Source organism: Macaca fascicularis, chromosome 16, assembly GCF_037993035.2.
Source record: "Macaca fascicularis isolate 582-1 chromosome 16, T2T-MFA8v1.1".
Classification (NCBI taxonomy): Eukaryota; Metazoa; Chordata; class Mammalia; order Primates; family Cercopithecidae; genus Macaca; species Macaca fascicularis.
Genome location: NC_088390.1, coordinates 52,683,902 through 52,695,895, shown reverse-complemented (window position 1 = coordinate 52,695,895; position 11,994 = coordinate 52,683,902).

Sequence of the window (11,994 nt, the reverse complement as noted above, 5' to 3'; positions counted from 1 at the left end):
TAATTTTGTATAATTAATTTATAGTTTATGATATTTTAATTTTATTCAAAAAACTAATATGAATTTAATGCATGGTTAACATTTAAAACATTTCAAAAGCATTCTATAGAATATGTTATAAAATAGAGACTCCATTGCTGTAAACCTTGCCGATGCAAAGGTGATTCCCTCTCTCTCGAAATGGGAATGCTCCTATTATGATTGATTCTAGTCAGAAATATAATGTTCTGGGTCTACTAACCCAAAAGACTAAATATTGTATTATTGATTTTAAAACTCTGTTCATCAATGGAGGGAGTAAGAGGAGGGTAAAGAACTCTCCATTTCTACGCCCAAGATAGACATCTCTGAACTTGCACACACTTTCAAAACCCTTCTCTGGCCGGGCACGGTGGTTCATGCCTGTAACCCTAGCACTTTGGGAGGCCGAGGTGGGTGGATCAAGAGGTCAGGAGACTGAGACCATCCTGGCTAACACGGTGAAAGCCCATCTCTACTAAAAATACAAAAAAAATTAGCCGGACGTGGTGGCGGGTGCTTGTAGTCCCAGCAACTCGGGAGGCTGAGGCAGGAGAATGGCCTGAACCCGGGAGGCGGAGCTTGCAGTGAGCTGAGATCGTGCCACTGCACTCCAGCCTGGGCGACAGAGCGAGACTCCGTCTCAAAAACAAACAAGCAAACAAACAAAACAACAACAACAACAAAAAAGAACAAAAACAAAACAAAACAAAACCCTTCTCAATACAGTGCTCCAGATGGCCACTATTAGTCTATATGTGTTGGTTCATACTACCTGATAAAGTTTTCTCTGGAAGCAATGGTGTCATAATATAATATACACTAAACTTCTGTACTGCATCTCCTTAAACGGGGGGATATGAGAATAGTTCAGTGAGCTTTCTAATATACACATTCATAAGCTCCTATGCTAGAAAATTGATTTTGTAGAAATAAGATGGAATCTTAACATGCATGTGTTAAGTACAAAACTTCCAGCTTATTCTGATAGATTGGTTGTGAATTTCAGGGTAGTATAATTAACATTATATATTTACAAATATTGATGTCAGTGTAGGCCTATTACATGTAACTTCAGATGACCTGGGTTGGAGTTCTGATCCTAGAACTTATTAGTCAGAATTCTGACCTTGGGTCATCATAGAGTCACTCCAAGATTTAGTTTCTTCGTTGACAAAATGGGATTACTTACGTTGCCTCTATTTCTCATACTTACCACAATGCAAAAGGATCCCTGGTTTGGCCATATCTGTTGGTGGGACTGTGGAAAAATCACTTCACCTCTGGGTCCTCAGTTTATTCATCTTTGAAAGTTGGATGGTTCAGCTAGATCCGTGATTCTCAATCTCTATTCTGAATCGAGCCCTCAGGGGTGAAGTAACCTGGGGAAATGGAACATAACATGTAACCAGGAATAAGATCTCTAGCCCTCTTCCCCCACAGGAGCCACAGTGTAATATGCTTTCATACTGGATATTTATGTGAGGTTCTTTTTCAGCCAAATATATCTTAAAACACCAATCAAGATAATCTCTGAGGTCATATCAGCTCAAAATTCTTTGAATCTAATTCACAAGATTATTCAGTTCAAATTAGATAATGTTTGTTAGTTTGGCTTGTAAAATGAAAAGCTATCAAGCTGAGTGGCCTTGAAAGTTTTATATTATGAGCTAAAATTTCCTGAGCTTCCTAAATGGACTAACCTCTGTACTTTTTTTTTTATTGTCAGTATTAGCTTAATTCCTCTTGCCCTTGCACCCTTATGCTGCTCATAAATGGACCCACCCTTTCCTGATCACACCCTTTCACCAGTTTCCCTGCTTCCAACCAAATGCAGACATCAGCCAATTTCAGCAGAAGTAGAGCACATGTTTGTAGTAACCCCCTTCTCCTTTTCCATCTGGCAGTGCCTAGGAACAGCCACGTATCAACCTTAGAATATGGATGTTTAAGGAAGATTTCTGAGTTTCCCTATTAACCGTCTTAACCTCTGCTCAAAATTGAATCTATGGCAGGCAGCACTTCCTTGAATAACATAGCTGAGCAAAAAGTTTTGTCTTGACAATCGGGTCTCTTCAGAGTCTAGCTCAACTTGCTCTTCTCACACCTTATTCATATACCCATAGATGTGTCACTCCTGAAGGTTCTCAACATGAAAATGCTCAAGTTTGAATCTAGCCATTTCACACTGATAGTCACACACATGAATTAGTAATTTCACACTGATAGTCACACACATGAAGTTCAACAACAACTTAATTCATAATGTGCCTAGTTTCGCTAGCATGGAAACTCATGAAGAAGTCAGCTATATAAGATTACTATAGATGCCATGCAGTCAATAGAAAGATAAAGGTCTGTGTGGTGTATTATGAAGTATGGGGCATCCTTATCTAATTCATATGCTCCAGGTAGGTATCATGGAAACATACGTTTATTCATGAAAACTAAATAAGACTTAGCCAAATAAAGGGAATTTGGAAGGGTTTTCTCCACTGAGAAAATAGCATCAACTATAAAGCAGGCAAAACTGCAGTTTGTTATTACTAAAGCATAATATGTGAAGTCTGTACAGAATGACTGAAAACATAGTTGAAGAACAAGAATGTGTCTTGGAAGGGGTTTGTGCTCACACTAAAGCTTTTGGACTTTATTCAGTAAGTTATAAGACAACCATTGATGCGTTTTAAGCAGAGACGTGATCTACTTCCACAAATTCTGCTTAGTTTTACGTATGTCTTGAAATGGTTTGTTTGGGTAAACCTCTGCTTCTAATTTGCTATTTACATTTGCACATCACAAGAGTTTTTTATGGAAAAGTACATGTAAATTATATGAGACCAGTGCTGTAAATGTAACTACTCTGAAAACATTTTGCAATTACTACTGTGGAATATTTTAAAGCATATATGTTTACATTGAAATCCAGATTCCTAAATGTTAACCTATCTCTGAATGTTTGCAATGATTCCATCTTGGCAAACACATAGCTCATTTATCGAGGCTTACATTTTACTGACACTGGCTTAACAAGGCACTAGAGGCTTTAGTTTACATTTCTCCATAAAACGTTGTTACAATTATGCAGATCTGTTCCTGCGGCTGCCATTGCTCTACCTAATTATTTTTTCCGTACTCATTTGAGTGTTTTGATTTTTTTTCCAACATATTATCGGCTTCGAAGTGTTCTGAGGTCCCCTTACACATTTGTGATATTTCTCTAAACTAGATTCTAAAATGTGACAGTTGGCTATCTTTTATGAGGCAGTTTGGAATTTTTGGATTCTCTGCACTTGGAGGTTGAATTGGTGGCATCTTCAGTATCCTCTTGGGTGTATTAGTAGGAAGGAGATGATAAAAGTCAAGCCTAGTTCTTCTTGTCCTTGTCCTTTTATGTTCTTTATTTCTCCGGGCCAGCCCCTTTTGCACATACTTTTGAATAATGTAAAACAAGAGTGATCCAAATTATTTGCTCCATTTCATTTCTACATAATGAGTTCTGATATTTTTTTCCCATTTCCATTTAAGGCTATCTCAGCAGAGAAGGAATGTATTTCGGTTCTGATCTTTAACACTGAAAGACCGGCAACACACAAACATCACACTCTTCTAGACAATGTACTTCATTTTTATTTTTATTTTTTTGAGATAGTCTCGCTCTGTCACCCAGGCTTGAGTGCAGTGGCACAACCTTAGCTCACTGCAACCTCCACCTCCTGGGTTCAAGTGATTCTCCTTCCTCAGCCTCCGGAGTAGCTGGGATTACAGGTGCGTGCCATGACCCCTGGCTAATTTTTGTATTTTTAGGAGAGATGGGGTTTCACCATGTTGGTCAGGCTCGTCTCGAACTCCTGACCTCGTGATCCACCCGCCGTGGCCTCCCAAAGTGCTGGGATTATAGGTGTGAGCCACCGTGCCTGGCCTAGACCATGTATTTAAAACAGTATCTGAGTAGTAGGAGTAGTAATAATTACAACAACAATAATAATGGCTATCAGTGATTGAGAAGTGACTGTTATGACTTACATATAACTTGCATAAACTATCACATTTAACTTTTAAAACCATCTTATTAGGCTGTTGTTAATGTTATCTCCAATTTGCAGAGGAGAAAACAGTATTTATTCAGATTGAATAAATTTTCCCAGGCGGCTAGTAACTACAAGAGATAGTGTTCGTCCCCAGTCTCTCTGACTTTAAAACGTGTTGTGTCAGCCCCACCCAATGTCTGCTTTGCAATCCATACCTTCAGGGATTCATTGATTTCATTCAGCAAATGATAATGGATAGCTTATTCTTAATGTGACCATGTATTACAAACTGCAAGGATACAAACAGGAACTAAAACCTGGATTCTGCCCTCAGGAATCACACAGTACAGAATAAAAATAAGTATAATAGGACATAGAAAAAGAAAACACTGAAACAGCACAATGTACAGCATGCATTATCTAAGTTCCAAGAAAGAGGACATTTCCCAGCTAGATGATGGAAGAGCTCTTAAAAGTATGATCTCACTAATAATCCAGGAAATACATACTGAAACTATGATTTAAAATCCTGCCAGCCGTGGTGACTCTCCCTTGAAATCCCAGCACTTTGGGAGGCCAAGTTGGGTGGATCACCTGAGACCAGATCAAGACCAGCCTGGTCAACATGGTGAAATTCTGTCTCTACTAAAAATATAGAAATTATTCAGGTATGGTGGTGTATGCCTGGAGTTCCAGCTACTCGGAAGGTTGAGGCACAAGAATCACTTGAACCTGGAGGTTGCAGTGAGCAGAGATCGTGCCACTGTACTCCAACCTGGATGACAGAGTGACAAAAAAAAGGAAGGAAGGAAGGAAGGAAGGAAGGAAGGAAGGAAGGAAGGAAGGAAGGAAGGAAGAGAGAGAGAGAGAAAGGAAAAGTCTTACATAGTGACCAGAATGGCAAACATTTAAAAAACTACCAATACTAAGTGTTAAAGAGGATGAAGAGCAAAATGAATTAATGTAGAATTGATTTTTCCTAATCTAGAATATCTGAAAGTGCACATATTCCAGGGTGCAGCAGTTCCTCTCCAAGGATATCCTTTACAGATACTCTTATACAACTATACTAGGAGAGATACACAGTATGTTTCATTGAAGCATTGTTTATAAAAAGCCAAAGTTGGACAACATGAATTTCCATCAATAATAGATCTGAGTAAAAGAAAAATTGTGATGTATGTAATAGGATATTATATAGTAATTAAAATGAATAGACCATAACTAAATGCATTAACATCAGGGCATCTCACAAGCAATGTTAAATGAAAGCAGATAAAATCATATAAGTGGAATGATTCCTACTACAGCAATTTTTAGTAGAGACAATGTTGAGCTGTTTCTTAAAGGATAAACATATAGGTGATAAAACTGTAAATAAAAGCAGGAGAATGATTACCGCAAAGGTCAGACTACTGATGGTCTCTATTGCAGAGGCAGTCCCTTGTGCACATAGAGGACTTACACTGCTACTGGCAATAGTCTATCTCTTAAGATAGGTGGGAGTTACATGAGTGATTTTCAGTTAGTCTTTATACTTTACTATTACCTTTTTTGTTGCTTTTTAAATGTTCTATAGATACATAGCAGGTGTATATACTTACAGGGTACATGAGATATTTTGATACAGTCATGCAAAGTGTAATAATTACAACAAGGTAAATGGGTTGTGTATTAGTCCATTCTCACACTGCTATAAAGAACTACCTGTGACTGGGTAATTTATGAAGGGAAGAGGTTTAATTGACTCACAGTTCTTCAGGCTGAACAGGAAGCATGACAGGGGAGGCCTCAGGAAACTTACAATCATGGCAGAAGGTGAAGGGGAAGCAAGCGCCTTCTTTTCATGTTGACAGGATTGAGATTGAGGGGAGAAGTGCAACACACTTTTAAAACACCAGATCTCCTGAGAACTCTGTCACTCTTATGAGAACAGCATGGGAGAAATCCAATCCCATGATCCAATCACCTCCCACCAGTTCCCTCCTCCAACACTGGAAATTACAATTCACCATGGGATCTGGGTGGAAACACAGAGCCAAACTATATCACGGGATATCCATCACCTCAAGCACTTATCATTTCTTTGTATTATAAACATTCCAATTCTACTTTTTTAGTTATTGTATGATGTCTAATAAATTATTGTTGACTATATTACCCTGTTGTCTTATTAAATACTAGATCTTATTCATTCTGTATAACTATGTTTTTGCACCAATTAACCATGCCCACTCCTCCTGCCCCACTGCCCTTCCCAGCCTCTGGTAACCATTGTTCAACTCTCCATGAGTTTAATTATTTTAATTTTTAGCCCCCATAAATGAGAACATGCAAAGATTGTCTTTCTGTGCCTTGCTTATTTCGCTTAACATAATGACCTCCAGTTCCATCCATGTTGTTGCAAATGATAGGATCTCATTCTTTTTATGGCTGAATGGTATTTCATGGTGTATATGTACCACACTTTCTTTATCCATTCATCTGTTGATGGACACTTGAGTTGCTTCCTAATCTTGGCTATTGTGAATAGTGCTGTAGTAAACATGAGAATGCAAATATCTTCTCGATATAATGAGTTCCATTCTTCTGGGCATATACCTTGCAGTGGGATTGCTGGTTCATATGGTAGTTCTATTTTTAGTTTTTTGAGGAACCTCCATACTGTTCTCTGTAGTGGCTGTACTAATTTACATTTCTACCAACAGTGTATGAGGATTCCCTTTTCTCCATATCCTTGCCAGTTTTGTTATTGCCTGTCTTTTGGATATAAGCCATTTTAACTAGGGTGAGATGATATCTCATTGTAGTTGATTTGCATTTCTCTGATGATCAATGATGCTGGGCACTTTTTCTTATACTCAATTGCCATTAATAGGCTCTTCTTTTGAGAAATATCTATTCAGATCCTTTGCCCATTTTTAATTAGAGTGTTAGATGTTTTTCCTATTGAGTTATCTGAGATCCTTATATATTCCAGTTATTAATCCAAAGGCCTGTGGCAACTATTGCCTGGCTACCACTAATATTTATTCAAGGCCCAAAGGATCTTTAGTTAGCAGTTGATGAATTCAGCCATGCTTGTGTCCTTCCCTTCAGCGGAGTGAGCTCCCTTCTATTTCAGGGTGGGTTTACAAATGCTATCTAGGAACTAGGGCCAGGAGTTGAAAACTTTAGGAATCTACTTGGTAGTTTATTTTACTGTGGCTAAGCTGGTACCCAAGTTGCAAGACAAAGTCTTTTTTACTCTTCCCTCTCCTTTTCTGAAGCAGAGACATCTCTTCCCATGGTCACCGCTGTCCCAGTATGGTGGCAGGTACTGCCTGGTACCTCTGATGTTTATTCAAGGGTCAAGGGCTCTTTAGTCAGCTTCCAATGAATCCTGCTAGGCCTGAGTCTCTCCCTTCAAGGAAATGGGCTCTTTTCTGGCCCAGGGGAAGTCTAGAAATGCCATCCAAGAGCCAAGGCCTGGATTGAAGACTTTAGTATTCTGCTTAATGTTTTATTTTACTGTGGCTAAGGTGGTATACAAGCTACAGAACAAAATCCTTTCTACTCTTCCCTCTCCTTTGGGCAAGCAGAAAGAGTCTCCCCCATGGCCACCATAGCTGGAAATATGCTGAGTCACACCTGAGGCCAGCACACTACAGGGTCTCACCCAAGGCCCATGGTGAATACTGCCTGGATATCACTGATGTTGATTCAAGGCCGTACAATTGTCTTTTAAAATGCTTACATGTTACAAATATTCCTCTATATGTAAGAGATAGTTTTGTGAAAGGAAAATATCTTGGACCCCCAAAATCACAAAGCTGAAAGCTTCTTAGGGCAAACCTGCCTCCCATTCTATTCAAAGTTATCTCACTTCTCGCAGGAGATAAATGCATATCTGATGCTTTCTTTGGAAAGGCTAGTCAGAAACACAAAAGAATGCAACCCTTTGTCTTTGTCTCTCACCTGTGATCTGAAAGTCCTCTGCCCACTTCGAGTCTTCCTGCCTTTGCTTCAAGTTGTCCCACCTTTCCAGACTGAACCAATGTACTTCTTACATATATTGACTGATGCCCCACGTCTCCCTAAAATGTATAAAACCAAGCTGTGCCCCGACCACCTTGGGCACATGTCGTCAAGACTTCCTGAGGCTGTGCCACAGGTGCAAGTCCTCAACCTTGGCAAAATACACTTTCTAAGTTAACTGAGACCTGTCTCAAATTTTGGGGGTTCACAGTTCAAGTACACACAATTTTTATTTTTGAAAGACCAAACTAAGAAAGACCTTGTAATGAAAATGTCATTTATGTAAAAATAAAAAATAGGGATTTGGAATTGTGGAGAAAGATAGGAAGCGTATCATAAGCAAAACTTTTGTACTTCCTAGTGATACTAATTTAGGCTGAGGTCATTATAAAACATTAAATGAATAATCAGAATCATTGTGAGAGTGAAAGACTCTAAGTAATTAATACGTGTGTGTTTAGAGAACAATAGGGAGGTAACACATGCCTGAACATGGGCTTTTGTGAACAATAGTTTCTGGGGATGATTGTGTTTAAGCTGAAACAAGGACTAAAATCAACAAAATTAAATGTGACTGGGAAATTATTTGTCTGTCATAGGAAGGTTTAAGAATGTGTCTGAGATGAAGCAACACTTATGTAACAGACAGCAGTGCAAGATGGCAAGATGTAGTGAACGGGTCCATTTGAAGATTATAAGCCCTAAAATGCATTTACAATCTAAAAGCATATGTTTACATCAATGCATGTTACATAAAAGCAGAGGTGGTTAGGTAGTGAGCATAAGAAAAAATAGGTAAATATTGTGATACAAAGAGTGCAATCTTTTATTGAGGAAAATTCCACCAAAAATCCAATAGAGGAAAGCAAAGAGTGTTCAAATCTTTGAAATTTAGATGTAGAAATGATGGAAAATGTAAGTTTTTCAAGCATGACCCAAAATTCTTATGTTTCTGTAGCTGTTGAAGATGCCCAACCAAAAGCAGCTCAAAGGTCAGAGGAAAACAAGTGGTGGGAAATGTGATAAAATGAAGAGAACCCACATTACATACATGTACTCAAAGTCAATTTTAGAAAATAAGTAATACAGGTATCCCTTCTCCTCAATTGAATTCTATCTTCAGGCCACTAGACTGTGATTTTTTTTTTTTTTTTTTTTTTTTTTGAGATGGAGTCATGCTTTGTCACCCAGGCTGCAGTGCAGTGGCACAATCTTGGCAACCTCCACCTTCCAGGTTCAAGCAATTCTCCTGCCTCAGTCTCCTGAGTAGCTGGAACTACAGGCGTGCACCACCACGTCCAACTAATTTTTGTATTTTTAGTAGAGATGGGTTTTTGCCGTGTTGACCACGCTGGTCTCAAACTCCTAACCTCAGGTGATTCACCCAGGTTTGCCTGCCGAAGTGCTGGGATTATAGGTATGAGCCACTGTGCTGGGCTAGACTGTGACTCTTGATGACCTGTTGCTTTGGATAAAGCACAGAGAACTGTTTGCAGCCACACAATCAGGAAGTGGAATAGCACCATGTAAGTCTACTTGGTCTACTGCCTTATGGCTCATCACTTTTTCAATTAGCACAGCATGTTTCCCCTTTCTCAGTATTACGTTGTCAACTGAGAGTGGTAGGAGGTTGGAGCAGATAAAGTGATTTCCATTGATTACCCTTACATGTGGTATAAGCTAGTTTTTCCATTTCAAAAGTACTATCATTTCGAAGGCACACAAACCTAAATTAACATACAGGTGTGGATTTTTAAATCTCATGAAATAAATGAGGTCATTGTCTTCAGCACATTCTTGATGTTTTAATGAAGCATGTTAACAAAAATTATGTTCCAAAGTCATTACGCTGAGCTATTATTCTTTGTTATACTAGATCATCACTGGATCTGAAGGAAAAACTCCCACTAAAATTATGTTATGGCAATATTATCAATAATGACATAATTACCGTGATGTTAATAACAATATGAGGGACTTCATTCTAAAATATCACTTCATAGTCAAACAGGTTGAGTGTAAATAAGAAGCAATCATTTGTAGCTCATGGGCAATTCTCTGCTTAAATTTTCATAATGTAATTTGCAATAAAAAATGACAGTACTAAGAATCACACTTTACTTTTCAACAGGAAAGCGTCACTTTCCCTATTATCCTTCAGTGAAACTATCCATTCCAGGTCATTCAAACTTTTCATTCTTCCAAGATTCTGATACTACAGTGAAAATATTAACGTACTCTAAACTTGGATCCATATAAATAATTTATAATGTCTTTTAATATTGCTGCCCTATCTATTCTACTAGTATCATTATTATTACATTGATCATATGAAATTGTAATTGGCAGATTTAGCGATTCCGAGATTGAAGTGAGTCTAAACTGTGAAGCACTTATTCTTTTACCATTATTGTTGATCCATCAGGTTAAACAACTTTTTACTAACTAAGGATATTCTCCACTAAAATATAAGATAGAAGAAGCATTTTTAGACTCCACACTTAACAGTTAAAGGACTTAAATGGTACTTAAATTTTCTGAGGGGTACTTGTATGTTCTATAAAATGGGAAGTTTCAAACGGAAGAATAGCCTAGCAGAAAAGCAAAGAGAATCACCTGGGGAAGACTGGCTGGCCACATGGACAAAAGAATTCACCTTTTTCAAGATCATGCCTTCGGTTCATCAGACTTAGACCCAATCTTCCCAACATTCTGGAGTTAATTAGAGGTGATAATTTACATTAGCAAAGCTTGCAAGACTTGGAATACCAAAGATGGTTTAAGCTAATGCTATATTATGAAGAAGAAACATTTATCTAAGTACAACATAACCCACACAGAGTCCCCATCACCATCATGAATAGAACCATCCATGCTATTTAAATGGTGAGTTGCACCATATGTTGACCAAAACTTGCCATGGATTTATTCATCTTATTGCTGCCAAATATTAGCCAGACATCTACTATCCAGAAGAATGTTATACTCTCTAACATGTATGTTCAAGCCATTTGTCTTTTGACAGCCATCTTCTAGCTATACAAAGACTGAACCAAAGCTTTGTAGTGACAACTTTTCTATACTTGGCCAATCTCAACTTTTAAAGTTCCCTCTGTAGTACTCTATAAAATAAGAATGTATTGCCTCTTTGTAAGTATATAAACAATTTCAGAAATACGCAAACATAAAAAGAATAGTAATAATAAGCCCTTATGCCCCTATCACCTAGCATAAACAATTATTAATAACCATGTATAGTTTATCTTGTTCATCTATATTCCCCTTCACCCTATTATTCTTTTTTAATATTCACAACAGCCCTGTGAAATAAGTCTGTCATCTCATTTTTACAAAGCAACTGATTATTTGGAAGACTTAATAATTTTGCAGAGGTAACATACAGTGAGTGCCAGATTCAAGAATTAAAGGTACCTCTGTCTATTCCAGAGTCCTTTCTTTAGCCTGCTTGTGTATATTACATGAAAGTTAGCAGATTCTAAAGCCACATGAATTGCTGTATCAGTCAAAGCACTGCCATAAAATAGAAGGCACACTTAAATTGGGTAATTTGTGGAGAGGTTAATAAAGTGAAAATTTACAAAGGATTAATGAAGTTCCAAGAACTAGTAAAATCAGAAAAGAGTATAACCAATCCTAGGCCCAAATAGGCAAAGGAAATGAGTGGTTCCTAGAACCCAGATTCAGAAATGACCATATGGTCACATGATAGGAGCCATTATTTTCAATTCAGGAACAAAGCCAGCCTGGGTGAATCTGCAGAGATTGGCCATGGAATATCTCATGCTCTCTTTTCCCATTTCCCTGCTTCTTAATTGTTCAAATTGAATCAAATGCCAGAGGTCATGGTAGTCTACTGACATAGTCCACAGAGGGTCAGAGTCCTAGGACACAGAAGAGTAAAAATGAC